This window comes from Eptatretus burgeri, chromosome 5, assembly GCF_056783735.1.
Source record: "Eptatretus burgeri isolate ZD-2024b chromosome 5, Ebu_testis_v1, whole genome shotgun sequence".
Taxonomy (NCBI): Eukaryota; Metazoa; Chordata; class Myxini; order Myxiniformes; family Myxinidae; genus Eptatretus; species Eptatretus burgeri.
Window position 1 is genome coordinate 103352107 of NC_140965.1, and position 21883 is coordinate 103373989.

At 43.4% G+C, this 21883-nt stretch overlaps 1 pseudogene; it reads right to left on the reverse strand.

Moving 5' to 3' along the window:
• Nucleotides 1-5732: 5732 nt before the first annotated feature.
• Nucleotides 5733-21883, reverse strand: part of LOC147027095 (uncharacterized) — a 31264-nt pseudogene continuing 15113 nt past the window's right edge.

The window sequence follows — 21883 nt, forward strand, 5'->3', positions numbered from 1 at the left end:
AACCTGTCCACAAAATTTCATCTGGATCCGTCCACAACTTTTTGAGAGATCCTGTACACAGACAAACAGACAGAAAGGGGTGAAAACATCACCTCCTTCACCTTTGGTGGCAGAGGTAAACATAAAAGAAGAATTATTCACAACAGCTAGCGAGCATCTAATAACGGAGCACCTGCCTCAAATAAGCTTGCGCGCAATGTGACGATCAACACTACTGGTCATGAGAAGGACCAATTCACCGTCATGCTCGCCTTCACCGTAGACGGTGGCAAGCTTCCGCATTTGTCATGATGAAGAGGAAGACAATGCCCAAAGGCAAGTTTCCAGCTGGCGTCATTGTTCGTGTGAAGCAGAAGGGGTGGATAAATGAGAGACTGGTCCAGGACTGGGTAAGCATGCTCTGGGGTAGTAGGCCGGATGGCGGTTCTCCTGACGATGGGGCATTCTTGTCCTGGATGCGTTCAGTTGTCACAAGACCGTCGACACCAAAGTGCTACTCCATCAGACGAACACTGATCTCATCATCATCCCAAGTGGGATGACATCTCTCCTGCAGCCCCTCAATATATCCATCAACAAGCCATTCAAGGATGGGCTACGTCGCTGCTAGTACGACTGGATAATGAATGGAGAGAAGACCTACACAAAGAGTGGGAGGATGAGAAAGGTCGACTTTCCGATGATCTGCGGCTGGATCTTCATGGTGTGAGAGGAGATACCATCGGACATCATCAAGCGAGCATTTCTGAAATGTTGCATCTCCAACAACATGGAGATGTTTGTGAGGAGGAGGCTGCAAATGATGGTGACAGCGACGAGGACTTTCTCTACCCTGATTCGGACAAGGAGAAACGTGCTGTCTTCGACGAGGAAAGCATTTACGAGGATTTCCTCAGGTTTAGCTGAAAAGCTTCATCAAAACCAAACGGCCCTTCTAAGGGCCACAAATCCACAAGAAATATGTATGCTCCCGGTATGAATCCGTTTTCTTCCTTTTTCTAGTTAAAAAAAATCCTCTTTTTAATACTAAAAAAACATAAGAAAGAAATATAAAAACTTCTTGAAAATGAGAATAAGACTGTTAGACAAAATTAAGCGGACATGGGAGTAAGCATGTTGATACCTACGTCACTTTGTTCCGCACAAAGTTAATGTACAAACCGTTTACATCGAGATCAGAAAATAAAATGATCAATTTATTCATTTAATTTTAGGGTGAAAAACATAGGTGCGGTTAATACACCGGAGAAGTTTGATTATTTTTTTTTTTTGGGTGAAAAACGGGTGCGGTTAATACATGGCCATGGTTTATACACCAGAAAATGCAGTACTCCTTATGGGAAACAAGTGATTTGTTTTGGTGATGCCATAGGTGGTTTCGCTATGATGTCATAATTGAATATGGTGAACGCTTTATCCGATCAGTATGAAATTTTTTGAGGGTTATCTCGGGCAAAGTTTTATGGGGGAAAGAAATTGATGATGTCTTCAGTCATGTGGTTTGGCAGACATATTGCTTTAACATTAAAAAAAGAAAACCTTCAAAAATCTTCTCCGAAACGGCTGAACAGATCGAGGTGAAACTTTACAGGTATGATTGCCTTTCCATGAGGAAAAAAAAGTTCTCCACCTGTGACGTCATCGGTGACATATTTTGGCAGGTATGATTTTTTTTGAAGAATAAACATTTTAAAATCTTCTTCTCCAGAACGGCTTGACAGATTGAGGGGAAACTTCACCTCCATGTTCCCCAACCTTGGGGATACCAGGGTGTTCACGCATAATTAATCGGTCACCTGATCTGGCAGCCATGTTGGATTGAAAGAAAATCTTTAAAAAAAATTTCTTTTCAACCGCTTCATAAATCGACATGAAATGTCACAATTATGATCTAGTAGTCATGGGGAATACATGTTTTAATTTCAGCCTGATCGGACACATGGTCTGAGAGCCAGAATTATTTAATACGAGCAAATACCACCTGTCGCTTCGTTGACGGAAATAGTAAAGGGGGAGGGAGAAAAAGAGGGTGAAAGAGGAAGAGAGGGATGGGGGAGAGAGAGCAGGGAAGGGGAGTGAGGAGGGGTGGGGGATCGAAGAGGTGTGGGGAAAGGGAAGACAGTGTGAGGTGAGAGGAAGGGAAGGTAGATGTGCAGTGGAGCAGGAATTACCGCTCTGACGCATCTGGAAATAAACACCGCCCGGACACGTCCGGAGCCAAACTGGCCAAAGACAAACACAGCTCTGACACGTCCGGAACCAAACTCCCGTCCGGACATGTCCAGAGACAAACACAACCCGACTGGAGTCTGGAGCCAAGTTGGCTGGAGACAAACACTGCCCGGATGTGTCCGGAGACACACATTGTCCAGACATAACCAACGTCTGGGTATGTCCAGAAACAGAGACAGACAGAGATAGAGAGAGGGGAGGGGAGAGGGAGAGAGGTCTGGCATTGCACTGTATTGGGAGGGATTCGTGCAAAGATGGGAAAGAGAGGGAGAGAGGGAGAGAGAGGGAGAGAGGGAGAGAGAGGGAGAGAGAGGAAGACAGAGAGATAGAAAGAGAGAAAAAGAGAGAAAGAGAGAGAAAGAGGGAGACGGACAAAATCCTTCATCAGCTTTCACCGAAAAAGAATGTTGCATTTATATAAACGTTTCGTGCTATGCTCACAAATATTAATCTTTCTAAACAGCTGTGTGTGACTGGTGGGAAAAGAAAATTGGCTCGGTGATTTAAAAAACACATTAATACAGAAAACGGCTTGGAAATTGGGTGTTATTCCACAGCCACATGCTCAAGGTGATGGAGAATGAGCTCATTCGCTCAGGGTGACAGAGCAGAGCCACTCACCAAGGGTGACGGAGTATGGGCCATTCGCTCAGTGTGACGGAGCATGGACCACTCGCTCAGAACGACGGAGCATGGACCACTCACGCAGAACGAAGGAGCACGGAGCATTCTGTCTGTCTGCCTGTCTGTCTGTCTGACTGCTTGTCTTCTACAGGTCACAATTGAAAACCGATCTTCACGAAACTTCACCAAGTTGTGGAGGTTGTCTCAACTGAGAAGCCTATTGATTTTGAGGTCAAAAGTCAAAGGTTATGTGGGTCACATTTCTAAATCATCATTTTTCATCTGATTGACTTGAAATTTGAACATGATTTGCATATTGCATCATGGAATTGGGAAACCAACTGTTTTTTGAGATCAAATGGTGAAAGGTCAACTCAAGGTCAGACTTCTAAAATCATCAATTTTTATCTGAGAAATTGTCAGCTTTCCTAAGATTGACTTGAACATTAAACAGCAACTGCATAGTGCATTACTGAATTGGAAAACCAACTGTTATTTTTTAGAAAAAAATGTCAAAGGTTAACTCAAGTTCAAACTTCTAAAATCATCAATTTCAATCTGAAAAATAAACAATTTTCATCCGATTGACCTGAGCTTTGATTTAGCTTGTCAATTTTAATCTTAATGAAATGGACAATTTGATGTGTCCATGGCAACCTTTGGAGAGGGGGATGGATTTTGCACGTATCGTGCTCTGCACGACGTCTTTTTCTTGTTTCTTGCAAAATCGAACATTTTTCAAGTATATTGTTCAGTTGATTTTGTTATTTTGTCTGTCTGTCTGTCTGTTTATAGCCTCCAGGTCACAATTTCAAACCATTCTTCATGAAACTTCACCACATGGTAGAGTTTGTCATAAGGAAGAAGTCTTGTTTTTGAGGTCAAAAGGTCAACATAGGCCAAAGGTCAACAACTCAGGTGAGATTTCTAAAATCCTTATTTTTCATCCAATTGACTTGAAATTTGAAGAGGATTTATATCTCAGGTCACTGAATTCAACCACAAATTATTTTTGAGGTCAAATGTATTTTATGGATTTCGCACATATCATGCTCTGCATGACATCTTCTTCTTGGTACTTGCAAAATCGAAGATTGTTCAAGTATATTGGTCAGTCGATTGTTATTCTGTCTCTGTCTATTGGGTCGCCGAAATAAGTGACCCTTATTATCAGTAATTCTGTGTTTGTTTGGATGTTTGTTCGTTTGTCATCAGCATAATTGGTAGTAAACGTTGGCCGATTTTGACCAAACTCAGGTGATAGGTACATCTTATGACCTAGTGCTTTGGAAATTGTGATGGTTGTTAGGGACGCTTTGGTTCCCTAGCAACAACCGAAAAACCTTCAAAATTGTTACCGTTCACGCGAAATCAATTCCGAAAGCCATTATCCCACGTAGGGTTATGAAGTTTGCCACGAATGATCTTCAGGTGATGCTCTATTAAAATATTCCGGGTTTTGTGATTTATGAAATACTTTACCCGCAGTGCCCCCAACAATTAGGGTATGTGCAAAAATTGATGAAAATTGAAGGCCCCCTAGCAACCAGGTGAGTGCATCGATACGAATTAAACTTTGCAGGTTCATGGTACTCAATGCCTACTACAACTTTGCCTGAGGACATATTGACCCATTTCTTTAGGTCAGGGGTCAAAGGTCAATTAGTGCAAAAATCGATAATATGCGAGAGCTGGAGGTGTCTTCGTGCCAAATGCTACTCCTCCTAGGGTTATGGTCGGATGGTCATGAAAATTCACACGAATCGTCTGGAATACATTGTGCACAAACGATCAAGCCGGATTTTCGATTTGGCTCTTTGTTCACCCACAGCTCCCCCTCGAACTTTGGGGATTTTTGATTTCAAACCGCATTTTCGGTACTTTTCATTCAAATGGATACCGAGTAGTTATCAGTAGATGGAACTGGATGAGATTTGATATGCATAATCTTAAGGTGATTCCCTATCCGCTATATTACATCAATTTTGCTCTATATCTTATAGTTTCCATGGTCGGCGACCCATCACCGCCTACCGGCTTTTTCTATTTGTTTCTCTGTCTCTGTCGCCTACAGGTCACACTTTAAAACCGATTTCAGGAAACTTCACCAAGATGTCGAGGTCGTCTTAACTGAGAAGCCTATTGATTTTGAGGTCAAAGGTCATCTTGAGGTCAGATTTCTAAAATCGTCATTTGTCATCCGATTGACTTGAAATTTGAACAGGATTTGCATATTACGTCACTGAATTGGTAAACCATCTATTTTTTGAGATCAAAATGTCAAAGGTCAACTCAAGGTTAAAATTACAAAATCAGCAAATTCCATCTGTAAAATTGTCAATTTTCATCCGATTAACCTGAAGATTAAGCAGCAATTGCAGAGTGCATCACTGAATTTGGAAGCCAACTATTTTTGTGGTCAAGGTTCAACTCATGGTCGAATTTCTAAAATCATCAATTTCAATCTGAAAAATAATCATTTTTCATCCGAGTGACCTGAGCTTTAATTAAGATTGTCAATTTTAGTCTTAATGAAATAGACAATTTGATGCATCCATGGCAACCTTTGGAGAGGGGGTGGATTTTGCAAGTGTTGTACTGTGCATGACATCTTTTCTTTGTTATTGATTGTCTGTGAGACCACTTGGTGCTTCCTCATGATGGCTGGACCTGGATTCAAGTTTATTGATTGCTGAGTACAATGTCTCATTCAACCGGTTTTGAATGTTACAGGAATTGTCGAGAACCAGTGGTTCTGGAGCGGATGTTAGGACTGAGCGTGCGTGCCGTCTGAAGCGAAAAATGAATGAGACTTAAACTTGGCCTCTTTTGTGAGGGAAGTAAGGGTAAGGTGTCCCATCTTTTGTTGTCCTACGTCAAGCCTGGTGAGGCTGAGCAAGAACGTGAGATGGCATGTTTTCCTCATACCAATAATGTGGGAAGACCCCTCCTTCCAGCTGTCCCTCAGTGCGTGTGAGCCAGGCCTTCTTTTGTGGTCTTGCAATGATTGATGAACTATTGAGGCCATGATTGTTGGAACTCCTCAGGGTAGAGATTGTTGTGGAACTGCGATTCATGGTGCCATGTTTGTTCCGTGATTTGGAGTGGATGGCACCTGTTGGTTCACACTTTTGTGTAAAAGGCATGCATTGGTCTGCGCTACTTATGTGTGAAATATGGCCATTGGTTGGCCACTTTGACTTGGAAGGTGGCCATTGGCTCACCATATCGGTTTATGGGGGACTGTGATTGATTTGTGTCATCGACATGTGAGAGATGGCTGTTGGTTGTGTCTGCATGGAAGTCCTTTATGGAATAGGTAGAAATATTTCACCTGAAATAATTGAACTAACTAATAGTCTTTCAGGAATGAGGGAGTGCTGCATTTGACCAAGACAATATTCTTGAGGCAATCATTGCGCAATTTTCCATATTTTCATGGACAATTGTCCTTATTATCCAATATAACACCAAGCTGGACTGGAATTGCTTTTCTCATGATTAAAAGCAGTTGGTTTTTTTTTTTACAGCTTACAATATCCAGAGATCAATTCCCAATCGAAGCCTCGTGGATGTCCTGGGTAGAGTAATTCATCAATGCTAGAACTGGATAACTTGGCAGATGCTCTGCAATGATTAATGGCATCAAATCCCTCATTAAATTGTGAAACAACTCATCATGAGATGATGGTTTTAGTTTTTGTAGTTGAGAACAATGCACAGGTCTGCCAATTCAACACTGAAGGTTTCTCATAAACATATAAAATTAAGCTTTGGATTATTATATTTCAAAAGCAAAGAAAAAGTTTCATCCTTTTAGCAAAATGTTTCATTTGTTTTGAGGGAGCGTGATGTCACTCATTTGACTGGATTGACTAGAAAGGCATCGTCGTTATTCTCAACCTGTTTTCAGTCCACGACAGGATGAAGGACTCCTCCAATCACTTTGGGGCATTGGCATATTTGTGGCATTTACCAAGTATGGGTTGGTGAGAGAGTTTGGGCAGGAATTTGGAATTTGGTTAGGGTAGCACTGATAAGTCACCTACACTTTGCAGAAGACACCATGAGATTTCTTGCTCACAGAAACAAGTGCCAGAAGACGGGTCCTCCAACTTCACATCCTTCCGATGGACGGCACACACATTCTTCTTCTTCGTTTGTGTGCAGCACACGACTGCAGGGTATGATCATTGGCTGAAGGCATGGCTGTGCTGCTGATGCAACGCCCTCTGCTGGTTAGGACAGGAATGTGGAATTTGGCCATGGTACTGGCGATAGCTTTCCTACTCTTTGCGAAGGACACCATGGGATATTTAATGTCTACCAACAAATGCTGGCAGGTTTAATTCCAATTCAAGGGATGACACACACATTGATGAATTGCCCTGCCTTTGAAACATCAGGATGATAATTTATAGCTGGGTCAGGATTCAAACCCAGGCTAGACAGCTTAGAGGTGACTCTGCGCACCTCAGTGCCATCCTCTCGGCGTGGCACACCCATTGATGCATCCCCTTGCATGCGAAATAACAGGCGGACAGTTTATACTTGTAGCATGCCAAGTCCTTCCTTGGTAAATCACTACCACTTAGAACATATAATGCCTTCGTCTGTTGCTCATTGAAGTACTCCTTTCTCCCATGGACTGCTGCCACTGCTTTATACCTGTATTTCCTACACGCTGCTTTATCAAAAGCTCTCAACATCAATGGCATCTCCCACGTTGAGCCAGAAGCATATGGCCTGTTGTTCTGTCTCATCACAGATAGGTTGATGGCCTCTTTTTTTTTTCTTCCACCTCTTTTCAGGCCTTGCTCCCTCTGCTCTTTCATCTCTCCATCCATCCCAACCCCTCCAAGATGTACACATTCTCCCAGTAACCCCTCCATATGAAATTCCCAATATCCAGGTTGATGGCTTACCTCCACTGCTTTGTTCCTGCTTTCTCCTGCTTATCAAAACTGCTTTTGAATCAGTTCAATATGATTGTTCTCTGCAGTCCTTTTCAAGTTGCAGCCCACTACCAATTCACCTAATCTCCATCTATGTCCATGATCTTTCCTTCCACCAATAACCATCCCCAAACTCAGCCCTTACTAGCAGGCTACCATGTTCCCAAAACCATCCACTTCTCTTCGGACTTTCTCTTCATCCCATGCCCTGTGCCCACGTGTAGTACAATGACTCCATTGTCAATGCATCACCTTCTGCCCTCATTCTTCCATGAGCCTAGATTTTCCATACAAAATTGATTCCTTCCAACAATGGGATAAATACTATAGAGAAAAACCTCCATAAAGTCCCAACTGCAAAAATGTAATAACCTGACACTGTTGGTGGCAAAACACTCAACTGATTGCAGATTACATTAACTATTTGCTGATAGCTACATCTTGCAGTTACGGCATTTGGGGGGTTATAAAATATATTGAACCAAGACCATCTATTTGTCAGGAAGCCTGGTTTTTTCAGACAGGCTACTTAATGCTGCAGCATTTTTCTGAGCAGGGCATTGGATAATGCCTCTTTCTGACACATCCAAAAAGCCCTCTCCCCCCTCCCCCACCCCCAAGTCCCCTGACTCTTTTACCCATTCAGTTATGTTTCCAAGACCTCTGTTTCCCTCTATCACCCATAGTCCTTCCCTACAATCTGTTCCATTAACCCCATTCTATTTCTCTCTGCTAATTAATACTCGTTTTATTTGACCGTAAATTGAATTTTATGTCTTCACCTCATCTGCCAAATCCATTTGTCTTGTGCTCTTTAGGTTTATATTTACAATTAGCAGCTGACAGGATAACCTCGACTAGAGGAATGTGCGCTCACATTTGAGCTGCATTGTCTCGGTTGGAATCTTGACCAGCTATGAACTGTCTGTCACCAAGGCGTTTTGCAGGCAGAGAGAGGCATCAATGCGTGCAGCATCCATCACATTATTCTTAAGGACTTGTCTGCTTGCAGCGAGCGTTGGTGGATGTTAAAGATCTCAAGGTGCCTTTCGTGAAGAGTAGGGGAGTTATTGCCAGCAATCTGGCCAAACAAATTCTTCCCTTGACTGATTCCTGGGAAGTCAATGGCAAACTCCCCAGCATAATGTTTGCCCAGGAACTGATTTAGCAGCACTGTTGTTCTGTCAAGAGTATGGCACATTTGATCTATTGATGGACAATTAAAGGCAAGCCAAAGGCTGAACCTTAGCAATAACTGTTAGAATTGCAGTCTCTTCCCCCCCCCCCCCATGACATAGGAACTCATTTGTTATCGACTAGAAAATACCACCTGTTGCTTTGCTGATGGGAATACAAGGATGGGGAGAGAGAAATTGAGAGGTGAGAGAGAAAGAGAGAGGGAGAGGAGAGAGAAGGGAGGGTTGAGAGAGAGGGAGGAGGGAGGGGAGAATGAGTGAGGATGGGTGGAAGAGCAAGGAGTGGGGGAGTGGGAACAGGGTCAACAAAACTTTGAGTACAACAAAATTTAAACAGCTTGGTCCATGAACTGTGACCCTTCCTGAAGGGTCACACATCTATTATTATAGATATTATCGATGGATAATTTGATTCCTGGGAGGACTCCGTTCCACCTCCTGAAACCTGCAAAAATGGAGATAGCCAACGACACACATACTCTCTTTTTGGTATTTTTTTTCAGGGGATTAACACTGTACTGTAGCACAGGGCCTCAGGTGGTGCTCGTGACTGAACTGTGTACGTAATACCTTGTCATTCAGAATCACCTCACCACATCGCTCACTCAGCATTGCCCTGTAAGAAAAGAGGTGCATGAACACTGTGGGGGCACACCTCAGGTCTCTCTCAAAATACCACCCATCACCAACAAATTCCACCACTTCACTGAATATGGAAAATGAAGGTTCTTCTTCTACTTATTCCTTTATATTTTATGCCATTTTCAGTTACTCAGCTATATAAGTTATACACCGCATGCCCAGACATAACAGTGGTGAATGAAGGTGTCTTTCGGTTAAAAAAAAAAATTATGCTGAGTTATAAGAATCGCTGGTTTCTTAAAATTTTCACATTTCACTCCAGATTTTGACAGTTATTTAGTTCATGAGATCTGATCCTCAAATCCGAAGCTAGATTTTGATTATATACTTTAATTAGTCTGTGAAAGTCCGTCGTGGTTCTAAGGCAAGGCATTTTTGAGCATGCTGAACAAAATGGCCGCTTAAAAACCTCGTGATGTGACAGAGAGCTGATCAAGATGGTGCACCGCCATTTTCGGAAGGCATATTTTGTTTGTTTTTGTGATGAGCATCCCCGAAATTATCTTCAAAAGGGGTGTTTAAATTAACCCAAACACCCAATGGTCATTCACACACTCCCTTGGAGTTTCCTTAATATGCATGCAAAGTTTCAGACTGCTTAACTTCATGGTTTCGGAGTTATGGAGGACACACACACACACACACACACACTTATTATTATAGATATTTACTTCCACCAACAAATGTGGACAGAGGTTATGTTTTCATCCGTCTGCCTGTCTGTGAGCACGATATCTCAAAAGGTTCTGGACAGATTCAGACAAAACATGGTGCATGAGTTGGTTGCGTGACGAGAAAAAGCCGATTATATTTTGGTGCGTGACAACGCCGAATGGTCCGGATGCATACCTGGCCTATCAGATACAAAACGTTAACTGTTCAGCCTGGCGAGGATATGCGCTCCACCGAGTGCTGCTCTAGTCTTGTTTCATATATTGCAAGTCACATTTGATTTACAATTAACACTCGTAATTTCTCTTTGTCCCACTCAAGAATGATGTCCTGGCTGTTGTTTCCCTTGGCTGTCTCAATATTATTTGCACGTCTTTTCCAGAAAACCCAATTTTTTTTTCACGAATGTAATCATCAAATGCATCATCACACCTCCACAACCATCCTGTGCTTTTAACAGCTCCACTGGTCGTTCATTCCTGTTGTTCACACTTTCAACAAACATGTTTGTCTTGTAACAGCTTTCTATCACCAGCCACATAATTGCCCATTTTCTAAAAGCATCAGAACTTACCTCTGAATGATCTTCCATGTAAAACTGGATAATATCAGGAGATCAGGTTGTGGAGTAGTTCGTGTTGTTTTGAAATACGAAGTCGAGACTTGCGGAAGACCTAGAACACAGAATAGAGACGACATAACAGAATAACATAGTGGGAATGGGAAGGGTGTGTGGACAAACACAAACAGTATGGTGGAGGCACACAACATAGGAATACTTGAAAGAAAAATGAGATCAAGCAGAGTGGGAAGAGTATGCACGTCGTTAACAAGCTGGATACAAGCTCAACCACAGCAAGAAGAGTCAAGGAAAACTCGAGATGAAACTGAAATGAGAAAAAAGGTCTGAGAGAGAGGGGGGAGGGACATAATAACCTGGAAATTAAGGGGTATGCTTAGGGAAGGTTAATGAGGGTATAGAATATCAGAATTATGGATTGGGGTGACAAGGTGGATGTGAACAGCCACCTTGAAGCCTTGGAGGGAAAATGAGATTGGAACAGATGGAGTTTGTTCCACACTTGATAAAAAATAAGAGGGGCAAATGTGAGCAATGAGCCTAGAACGTTCCTAGCAGATCACATGCACCCTACAAGAATGTTGGGGGGGGGGCAGTGCAAGGAAAGAGCTGAGGGTCCAGAAGACCAGAAAGGAGGCAGTATAAGACAGAGAGCCCACTGACCTGTCTGCGATGCAGAAAACACATTCATCTTCATCGGTGGAGATTCCAATGATTTTGAAGGCTGTTCTTTCTGAACACACCAAATGGGGGGGGGGGGTAAAAAAAAAAAACAATCCTGGACTCCACATACCCTCTTCTCAAACTCCATCCCTGTAATTGACTAAAGGAAACTCTTAAAATGCTTATTTTAAAGAAAAATAAATGATTATGGTTATTGCAACAAAGTAAAACTGTCATTCGTATTTTTCACATCATGGTTACCCTTTGGTGCCGTGACAACTGCCGGTCAAATGTCACATGCGAACAACCTGGGAACGCAAGTTTGTTTACGGTATAAGAGCTGTTGCCAAGACTATACAACCACACTCAGAGACAGGAATCTGTGTAACCTGGTGTCAAGGGTTATCCAAGAAGACCAGACCACTTGCTACCCACACCAACAGCCAATGCTGGCAGAGGGGGTCCTCCAGCTTAACATCCTTCCGATGGAAGGAGCACACATTAATGTATTACCCCGTTTGTGAGATATCAGGTGGCAGTTTACAGCTTGGTCAATATTCGATCCCAGGATACACAGCTCAAAGGCAAGGACATATTCCTCTATGCAGAGTCTCAACTATCCCACCAGCCCATTGCTATCTATCATAACGAGTTTAAACTCAAACTGGCAGAGAATTTGTCATTATTGGTTCACGAGTCAGTAAGTGACCACTATATTCGTTATGGGTGTGTCTGTCTGTCTGTCTGTCTGTCTGTCTGTCTGTCCCGTGCATAGCTCCGTGGGTTTTGATCCGATCCTGATTAAATTTTGGTGGGAGATTTATATCATGAGCTGGTTGTGTTTTCCTGAGAATGGGTGTGCTGCGCCCATTATGGGCGGAGCCACGCCCAAAAAACATGTGTTTTTAGGGGGTAGCCGATTTCAAGTTACATCTTCTCCGAGGGGGTTTGTCGAATCTGGCAGGGGGTTCGGTATTTGGTTAGCCCAATGGCAGCTGCATAGCCCCACGGAGTTCAATTTTTCATTTTTGTCCCAAGGTCAAGGTCACAATGTCACGAACTTAGAAAATGTCAAAAAAATCAATAAATTGAGCATGGAGCTCCTAGGGTTTTCAACTGTTTTGAATGATAGTTGGTATGCAAGTAGTGCTCTTCGAGTACTACAACTTTCATCATTTACGTTTTTCCCGATTACCGCCAGTTTGCCCGTGGCGTCCCCTCGTGAACCATCGCCGTCTCCAGGCTTGTTTCTTTTTATAATGACATAAATATTTCCTTTTTTTTTTGAATTACACAAATTTTTGAATCAAAAATTTTTGAATCAAAAATTTTTTTTTTGAATTAACAGCTTGCTTTGGAAACGTTCACAGCAAAGTATTTTAAAACATTTTCCATTTTCACCCCTTATTCTCTGACATCAGTGGGCTCGTAGGAGATCTTAGACGAGAAGTATACCTACAGGGGGGGGGGGGTGGCACTGCATCAACTGCACTGCCATTCCCCTCGAAGAACCGATGCTCACAGCCATGTTGGTGGACGTGAAATATCCTAAGGTGTCCTTCACAAAGAGTAGATGAGCTATCGCCGGCACCCTGGACAAATCACAAATTCCTGCCCGAAACCAGCAGAGGGCATTGCATCAGTGGCACAGCTGCACCATCAGCCAATGATGCTACCCCACAGCGTTGTGCTGCATACAAATTAAGAAGAAGACAGCTTTAAATCCCCAAATGTACTTTTATTTCATGCATCGATTTCTAAGCATCAAGTGTTGAAAAAAAAGGATCTCCACCATGCAGTAACAGTGGTCAAATAATCTTACGCCAGCTGGAGAGGCAAGTAGATTTGATGATGTCAGTATCCTCTCCTCCAACCTGCAGTACAACACTGATCACTTCATCTTCTTTTCGGAGATACATTTTTATGCAGAGGTTATGGCTCGTGGAGGAGAGTACCAGGGTGGGAGGGCCCACTGCAATGGTAAATTGAGCAGAGATGAACACATGGATAAAGGGCAGAGCTGAACAGGCACAGAGGAGAGAGAAAGATAAATAAGAGGGGCAGTTTGGCAGACAGGTTAAAATGGATTCAATGTTAGGGGACGTGAGCAGTTGGACTAGATATGAAAAGCGTGGCGATGTACAAGTTACTGTATAAGTGTGTTCAACCAGATGTGGCTGAGGAAGGGACAAAAGACTAAAAGAGAATGGGGGATACAATATCAGAAGGCCAGCAACCAGTCCATAGAGGTGGGAAGCAGTCGTGCTTCAATTACCTGTCGAGAGATATTTTTCCAGGAGGGCAAAATGAGATGCAGCAGCAGCAGCAGTCCACACAAGGGAGCTGTACTCTATGCCACTGCACATGGATGTTCACCGTTAGAAGCTGAGCATCCAAGGAAGGACCCAGCTACAGTGGTCTTTAAAAGTAGTCACCCCCTACCGAAAAGGCCACATTTAGAGTGATTATGAATGATGTCGAAACAATTTTTCCAAATGAACTTTGTTATTTATAACTGAAGAGATCAAACTAAACACTGTTATAGTTGAAGGAGGTTACATGTCAGGAATACCTGCAAAGAACATGTACAAATCAAAATTCACTGGTTGTAAAAGTATTCAGCCCCTTAGGTGAGTACTTGGCGAAAACACCTTTTGCAACAATGACTGCTATGAGTATTTTTGCGTAGGTATCTACCAGCTTTACAAAGTGAGATGGAGAAATTTTTGCCCATTCTTCACGTGAAAATTACTCGAGTTCCGCCAAGTTTGAGGGGGATCGTCAATGGACTGCAATCAAGTCTCATCAGAAATGTTCAGGTTCAAATCAGGATGTTGACTGGGCATTCAAGGACATGTATTTTCTTCTTATTCAGCCACTCCAGTGTGGTTTTATCTTTGTGCTTCGGATCTTTGTCCTGCTGAAATGTGAATCACATACCCAGTTTCAGATTCATGGCTGACTCGAGCAGGTTTTCATTAAGGATTCTCCTTTACTTTGCACCGTCCATTGTCCCTTCTATCCTGACAAGCTTACCAGTCCTTGCTGATGAAAAGCAGCCCCATAACAGGATGCTTGACAGTACGGATGGTTTTGTCTTGGTGATGTGCAATGTTGGGCTTGCACCACACGTCACACTTTGAATTTAGACCAAAAAGTTCAATTGTTGTCTCATCTGACCACAAAAAGTTTCTCCGTATGCCCATAGAAACATTTTGATGCTTTTTCGCAAACTCCATAGGTTTTAGATTTGTCTTTTTCAGCAACAGCTTCTTTCTTGCCACCTCTCCAGAGAGGCCAGCTTTGTGAAGGGAACAGGATATTGTTGATGAATGAACACTGACCCCCATCTCGGACATATAGTCTTGCAGATATTTCAAAGTCAATGTTGTATTTACAGTGACATCCCAAACCAGTTTCCTGCTTTCCCGGCTGCTGAGTTTTAGTGAGTGACCTGATCTGGGTCGAGTCTGGATGGTATTACACATCTTCCACTTCTTCATGATGGATTCCACCGAACTCAAAGGGATCATGAGTGACTTTGAAATCTTCTTATAACCCTCTCCTGAATGGTGATTCTCCATCACTTTATGTCTGACTTCTTTGGAAAACTTCTTGGTCTTCATGTTTGCCTTGTTGGTTGACCAAGTGATTTGCATCTTAAAACTCCTTCGATAAGTGTGGGAGCTTAATGTTCAAGTTAAACCATTGATTACACACAGGTGAAACCTGTTACACTTATTTTGCAACCTTTCAAACAAATAATTTGCTCTTGAAGTAATTTAGGTTTAATTAGGCAAAGGGTGAATACTTACGCAACTAAGAATAATGTGATTTTCACTGTTAATCAAACTTATTGATATCTTATCTGCATTTTTTTAGCTTTATCACTTTGGAGTCGTTTGTGAAGACTCGATATATATATATATATATAGTTTAATTTGAAAGCATCATGAAATAGGCTCAGGTGGCATCAAAATGTGAAAACTTTGGAGGGGGGTGTGAATACTTTTGCAGGCCACTGGATGATGAGAATTACATTGTGACTGCTGGCCAAAACTGGTTAAGAAAACCCTCCAAGTTCATTTTAAATTTTACAAAAAGAACAACCAAATAAATACAATGTGATTTGCAGAAAATTGCAAACAAACACAAAATGCTTCTCGGATCACAGTCTTTGCGATTGTTAAAAATGAAGATCACAATGAGTCAAATTTAAGTAATTAATACAGGCATATACTAGAAGGGCACTCAGTAGAACACATAGCTTCACAACGTAATACCTGATCCACGAGAACATATAGAGAACGTAATACCAGCCATACAGTCCCATTACATTTTTGAAATATCATGCTGTACAGAACAGGACATACAGTGTCAGGACACTGCTCAATGTCGCTCTCCTCAGCTGGAACCCATGCATCATCACTGTTTTGGGGCCTACTCCAGTACTATATCGTTTTTGGCCCAATATCTTAATGGTGAAGAATCACTTTTAAAACTCTAGTCCTCGGATCCGGACTCAGATCTTCACCAAAATCTAATCAGTTCGTCCTTGTCACACACCCAACTTGTCCACAAAATTTCATCCAGATCTCTTCACAACATTTTGAGATATCCTGTACGCAAACAGAAAAATAAAGACAGACAGGCAGACAGAAATGGGTCAAAACATAACCTCCTTCACCTTCGGTGGTGTAGGTATCTAGAAGGGCACTAGGTTGAGCGCATACCTCTGCCATGCGATGCCTGATCCATGAGAACACATCGGGCCCAATACATTTTTGAAATATCATGCTATACAGAACTATATCGTTTTTGGCCTGATCTCTCAATGGTATGCCTGGTGTTGGCTTAATAGTTAGGGTGGCAGGCTTTGGATCCCAGGGTCATGAGTTGAAATCCCACTTAGCTGTTGAATTAATACCAGGTGGGGTTAACTCGGCCTGTCATCCTTCCGAGGTCGGCAAAATGAGTGCCATCTTGCTGGTGTACTGTGTCGGAGTGGCGACCCATCCAGGATTGTGTCCAATAGCCAAGGAGACTGCTTAAGCAGCACCAACGCTCTGCACAGAGTATGGTCCCAATCTCCTCTCCTCCTTACAATGGTGAAGAATCACTTTAAAAATCAAATACTTCTCGTATCCCGATCCGGATATGGATCTTCCCCAAAATAGAATCAATTCGGCGATGCGGCACACCCAACCTTTCCACCAAGTTTCGACCGAATCCGTAAACAACTTTTTGAGATATCATGCTATATATCGGCCCACCTGAGCTCCTGACCACATGCAAAGCTTCGTCCGCAGCCTGATGGAGTACTGCTCTTCGCCCTGGGTTGGTGCTTCTGCCTCTCACTTTTCTCGGTTTCACACTGTGGAAACCAAGGCATTTAGGATCATTGGTATATCCCGCGATGAGGCTAAGTTTGTGGGCCTCTCACTCTCTCACCACAAGAAGGTCGGTGGTCTTTCTGTCTTCTACAGTCTCCTCTCCAGTCTTGCCCCTCCTGCTCTGACTGCGATCTGTCCCCCCATATTTCCGCAGGGTGCTCAAGGTCCGCCAGCAACCCCCTTCTGTTAAAACTAAGAAAATCACGAATCACTGCTAACCTTCACTCTTTCATTCCTTTTTTCCCCCGCCTTTGGAATATACTCCTACACTCTGTGGAATCCCAGTCTTCCCTCCAGGACTTCAAAACAGTTGTTCACCACCACCTTTTATCTTCCCCAATCCAAAACCTCAACCTTTTCTACCCCGTTAATCCACCCCAAATCGACCTCCATCAAATTCCCTGCTTACCTTCCTGAAAGTCCCTGTAATATCCCTTTTGAATACCCCATGTTCTCCGCCCCATCGCTCTCCCATCCACAGATCTCCTAATGTGTCTGTTCCCCACTGTTTTGACCTTCCCTCTCCCATCCCTCTTTTCTCATGCCCCTTAGCTGTGCATTGTGTGTTAGCTCTCTTACAAGCCTCGACAATGTACACAAAAAAATGTATACCATTTTTTGCCCTATCTCCCAATGCTGAAGAATCATTCAAAAATTCCAGTGGTCGAATCCGGATCCCACTCTTCACCAAAATTGAAACAATTCTTTCTTGTAATACACCCAACCTGCCCACAAAATTTCATCCGAATCCGTCCACAACTTTTTGAGATATCCTGTACACAGACAGACAAACAAACAGACAAATGGGTGAAAACATAACCTCCTTCACCTTTGGTGGCAGATGTAATAAACAGGGATGTAAAGAAGGAAAAGCAGGATGGGGGACAAAATCAGTGACGGGGGACGGAGGTTGGGATTGGGGGTAAAAATCCAACCATTTACATTCACACTTTAAATCAAGATTCAATTTGAATTTGCTTGTTGGTTGCAAGATTGCTAAGGTGCAGCTGTGCTACAGATGCAGTGCTCCATTTATTTATTGGCAGCAATTTTGGAATCTGGTCAGGATGACCCAGTCTTTGCAACACTGTGGGATATTTAATATCTACGAGCAACCAATGCTGACACATGTGTCCTCAAATGAACATGTCATCCAATAGATAGCAAACATTCACTTAAAATTGTTGCAAGATTTGCCTCGAATCGTGGAAGTCAAATTTTTATTACTATTATTATTATTATTGATGATCTCTTCCAACTCCCTCCCACCACCACACTTAATTTTCTCAATGATGGAATACCCTCCCCCACCCCCTACACACACAAAAAAAATTAGAACTCTGACCAGGCAAGACCTTGAAAATATCTAAACGAGAACGGCACTCGGTAGAGGAGACACCATACCTCCGCGAAGCTGAACAGTTTACGTTTTGTATCTCACTGATTATAATTAATAGGCTGAATCTGGATCTGGACCTAAACCAGAATCGAATTGGCTTGTACTTGTCACCTTCCCAACTCATCCACGAAGTTTTGTCATGTATGTATATGTATGTATATATATATATATATATATATATATATATATATATATATATATATATATATATATATATATATATATATATATATATATATATATATATATATATATATATATATTGTTATGGCCACAGGTACTGAGTGTATTATGAGGGGGTTTAATCCCCGTTTGTCCTCGGAAGAGCCGGACCTAGGGCCACCACTCATAATTAACTTTATGGTATGGTGGGTTGCTCTACAACCACAAATGCCAATCAGTTAATTACGAGTTCCAGTGTCCACCGTCTAAATATGCCGTTTAACTAGAGGTCACATGGTTTCTTGAATGGGGAGCATGCCCACGGAAAAGCACCAATCTCATCTTGATTTGATCTTAATTAGGGCGGCCGAGCGTTTAACCTTTGGTGTGTGCTGACTATTATTGGTCAATTTGTGTGGTAATTACCTCCCAGTCTATCTAGGTTCGGACAATGCTGGATCAATGGAAGCAAAGGACAAGCGTGGACAGGTTGGAACGTCAACAAAGCAATTAATTAATAAGAACACAAATAAATAGAAATAACTTTTTATTTCTGTGTGGTAAAAATTAGTAAATTCAAATCAATCAAAATAATCGCAAGCATATAAAGAATTAATCAGGCTAAATAAATCAAAATGATCCCCAGCAAATAGATAATTAATCAGGTACTGATAGAAAAAGAGACAAAGAGCAGATAGTTATCTGGGATTGACTTACTTAACAATTAAACACAGACAAGGGTACCCAGCAGATCATTCATGGCGGGGGGGGGGGGTGGGGGGGGAGAAACCGTCTTGCTCACCAAATAGAAGTCGTACGTATAACAAAAACGTCCTGAAATATGTGAGCGTGCCTTGTCCATCACCAGTGCCCAGGAACCAGGGATGCCAAGAATCAGGTGCGCCCAGAGCAGGTCTCGAGAAGAAGGAGCATTAGGGGTCTGAGCGTCACCCACCGCCAGGAGCCACCAGGATCCACAAACGACAGACAGCTGTTAGGAGCTGTGAGGTACTGTGAAGTGCTGAGGTGCTGTGAAGAAATGTGAGGCACTGTGAGATGCTGAGGCACTGAGGAGCTGTGAGGAGCTTTGAGGCGCTTTGAGGTGCTGAGGCTGTCACTAACTCACTGGCACAGACTGATTAGAAAAGTCATTTCACTGACACCGACTCACTGACTAGTAAAGCCATCTGACTGATACCGACTCACTGACGCCAACTGAATCACAAACTGACTCGTTGTCGACAGACCTGCCAAGAATGGACCTCTCGTCTTCTTTTTATAGACGGCCCATCTGGGCGGGCGCAGACTCCAGCCAAATACACCCTGCCACATTTGCTAATTGTTGCCATGATAACTTGCCTGTCCCGCGATCACTGCTAGCCTACAACATCATGCCTGTGGTGCTGGACGAACAGCAAAAAGGAACCATCTCTCAGAATTACCGAGCGAAAACATGAAGCACTCATAAAACGTCATTATCACCTCAATGTTCAGCCCGATGTAAAAAAAAAGCCAGTTAGCATCAAAAGAGCTGCTGAACAGGGTTTAAAACTTTGATGGAAAAATATGGGTGTCACCAACAGTGAAAGAAGCGGGTGTCAACGTCGATGGAAAAAGGCGGGTGTCGAGCCTCCGCTTGTCTTACGGCTATCTCACATGCATGAATGTGACTGTCGTAAAGAGAAAAATAAGCTTTCCCTAAGAGAGGGAATCTATTCTTTACCCTTCTCAATGAATCACATGGAGAATCCCACCAGACATGAGGATAGGTATATCCTGGAGATGCATTCATTGAAAGAATTATCTGAGGACCTGGATGTTTGAATGCATTTGTTGGATCGGACTCTGAAATCCGTAACAATACATATATATATATACACACACACCTGGTGTTGGTGTAGTGGTTAGGGTAGCGGCTTGGGATCCAAAAGGTCCTGAGTTCAAGCCCCGTTGGCCGCTTGAATTAATACACACCAGGAGGTTGACTCAGTCTGTCATTCTTCCGAGGTTGGCGAAGTGAGTACCAGTGTACTGGGCGCAGTGTATACCCCGGTTAGAATAGGTATACCATATCCGTGTGTTGGAAGAGGCGTCCAGGGTTGCGTCAGGAAGGGCATCCGGCGTATAACCTGTGCCAAATCAGTACGTGGATCATAGCGGATGATCTGCTGTGACAACCCCCTAACGGGAGCAGCCGAAAGACGAACAAAAACATACATATATATTGTTACGAATTTCGCCCGCCCGGCGTGCGATCGGCCGCGTAACTCTAATAGCAGCCGCGTCGCCCACCGGAACGGACAATTCAGTCATGACCCTCCTGGAACTACCACCAGGAGCCAGTCATGGGTGGGGGTTTAACCTCACCACAACCCAGTCCGCATTCTACCCGCGCGAAATAGGGTGAATCGCCGAATGTCGATATACCTAAGCACCCTCGCGGGTAGCGTACCGAGGAGTTGTACCACGCCGCAGGTCGGCTCCGGACACGAACCGCTTAAGCGGCTCATTCCATGCTAAGGGGATAACCGAGCGGAGTTATCGCTGACCTCGACGGTTCAGATTACTTGCTGGGTGTCTAAACCCACGACCAATCCCTTCCGTGATGCAAGATGGCACTTTCAAATGAAGGAAAGGGCACAACGAAACGGGTCACAATTTAACAAGCACTTTTATTTCACACACACACACACACACACACACACACACACACACACACACACACACACACACACACACACACACACACACACACACACGGCAAGCACGTATTCACAGCCATACAGTAAGAATGCACATATAACAGTCAAAGCAATGAAAGCAACGCAGAGCTACAACCGAATAAAGCAATGTACAAGTACTTATTCAGGTTTACTTAAAAGACTGGCGCCACACACACATTTACACAAAAAGCAAATAAAAGCCACCCTCATAGGCAAGGGGGCAGACAGGTCCGTGGACCAAATGTACGTGGGACCTGGGTGAGCGGCCAGGTCCACGAGACCGAAGGGGTCTTACCCGCGCCCTCGTGACGCGATGACAGGCGAGCCGCAATGTCAGTGTAACGTGCCTAACTCCGTGCCCCTGGCGTGGTCGGTGAGCTCTTTTGGGCGTGTGTTGCGCAGGCACGTGTTGGTCGGTCGACACCATGGTTGGGGTGGGGAACGGGCGTGGTTACCGGCGCTATCTCAGCGCAGATGGGGGGAATTGTTGATGCTCGGGGTGGAGAGAGGAGAATGGCGGACGCTCCGTCCCGCTAGCGGGGCTTTCGGACCGCACCGACTCCGGCGAATTCTCGCCCCTGAGCCCTCTTCCGCGTCCCTGCTTCACTCCGCGACTCGTCCCTCGACGTCAACTCTGAGCTC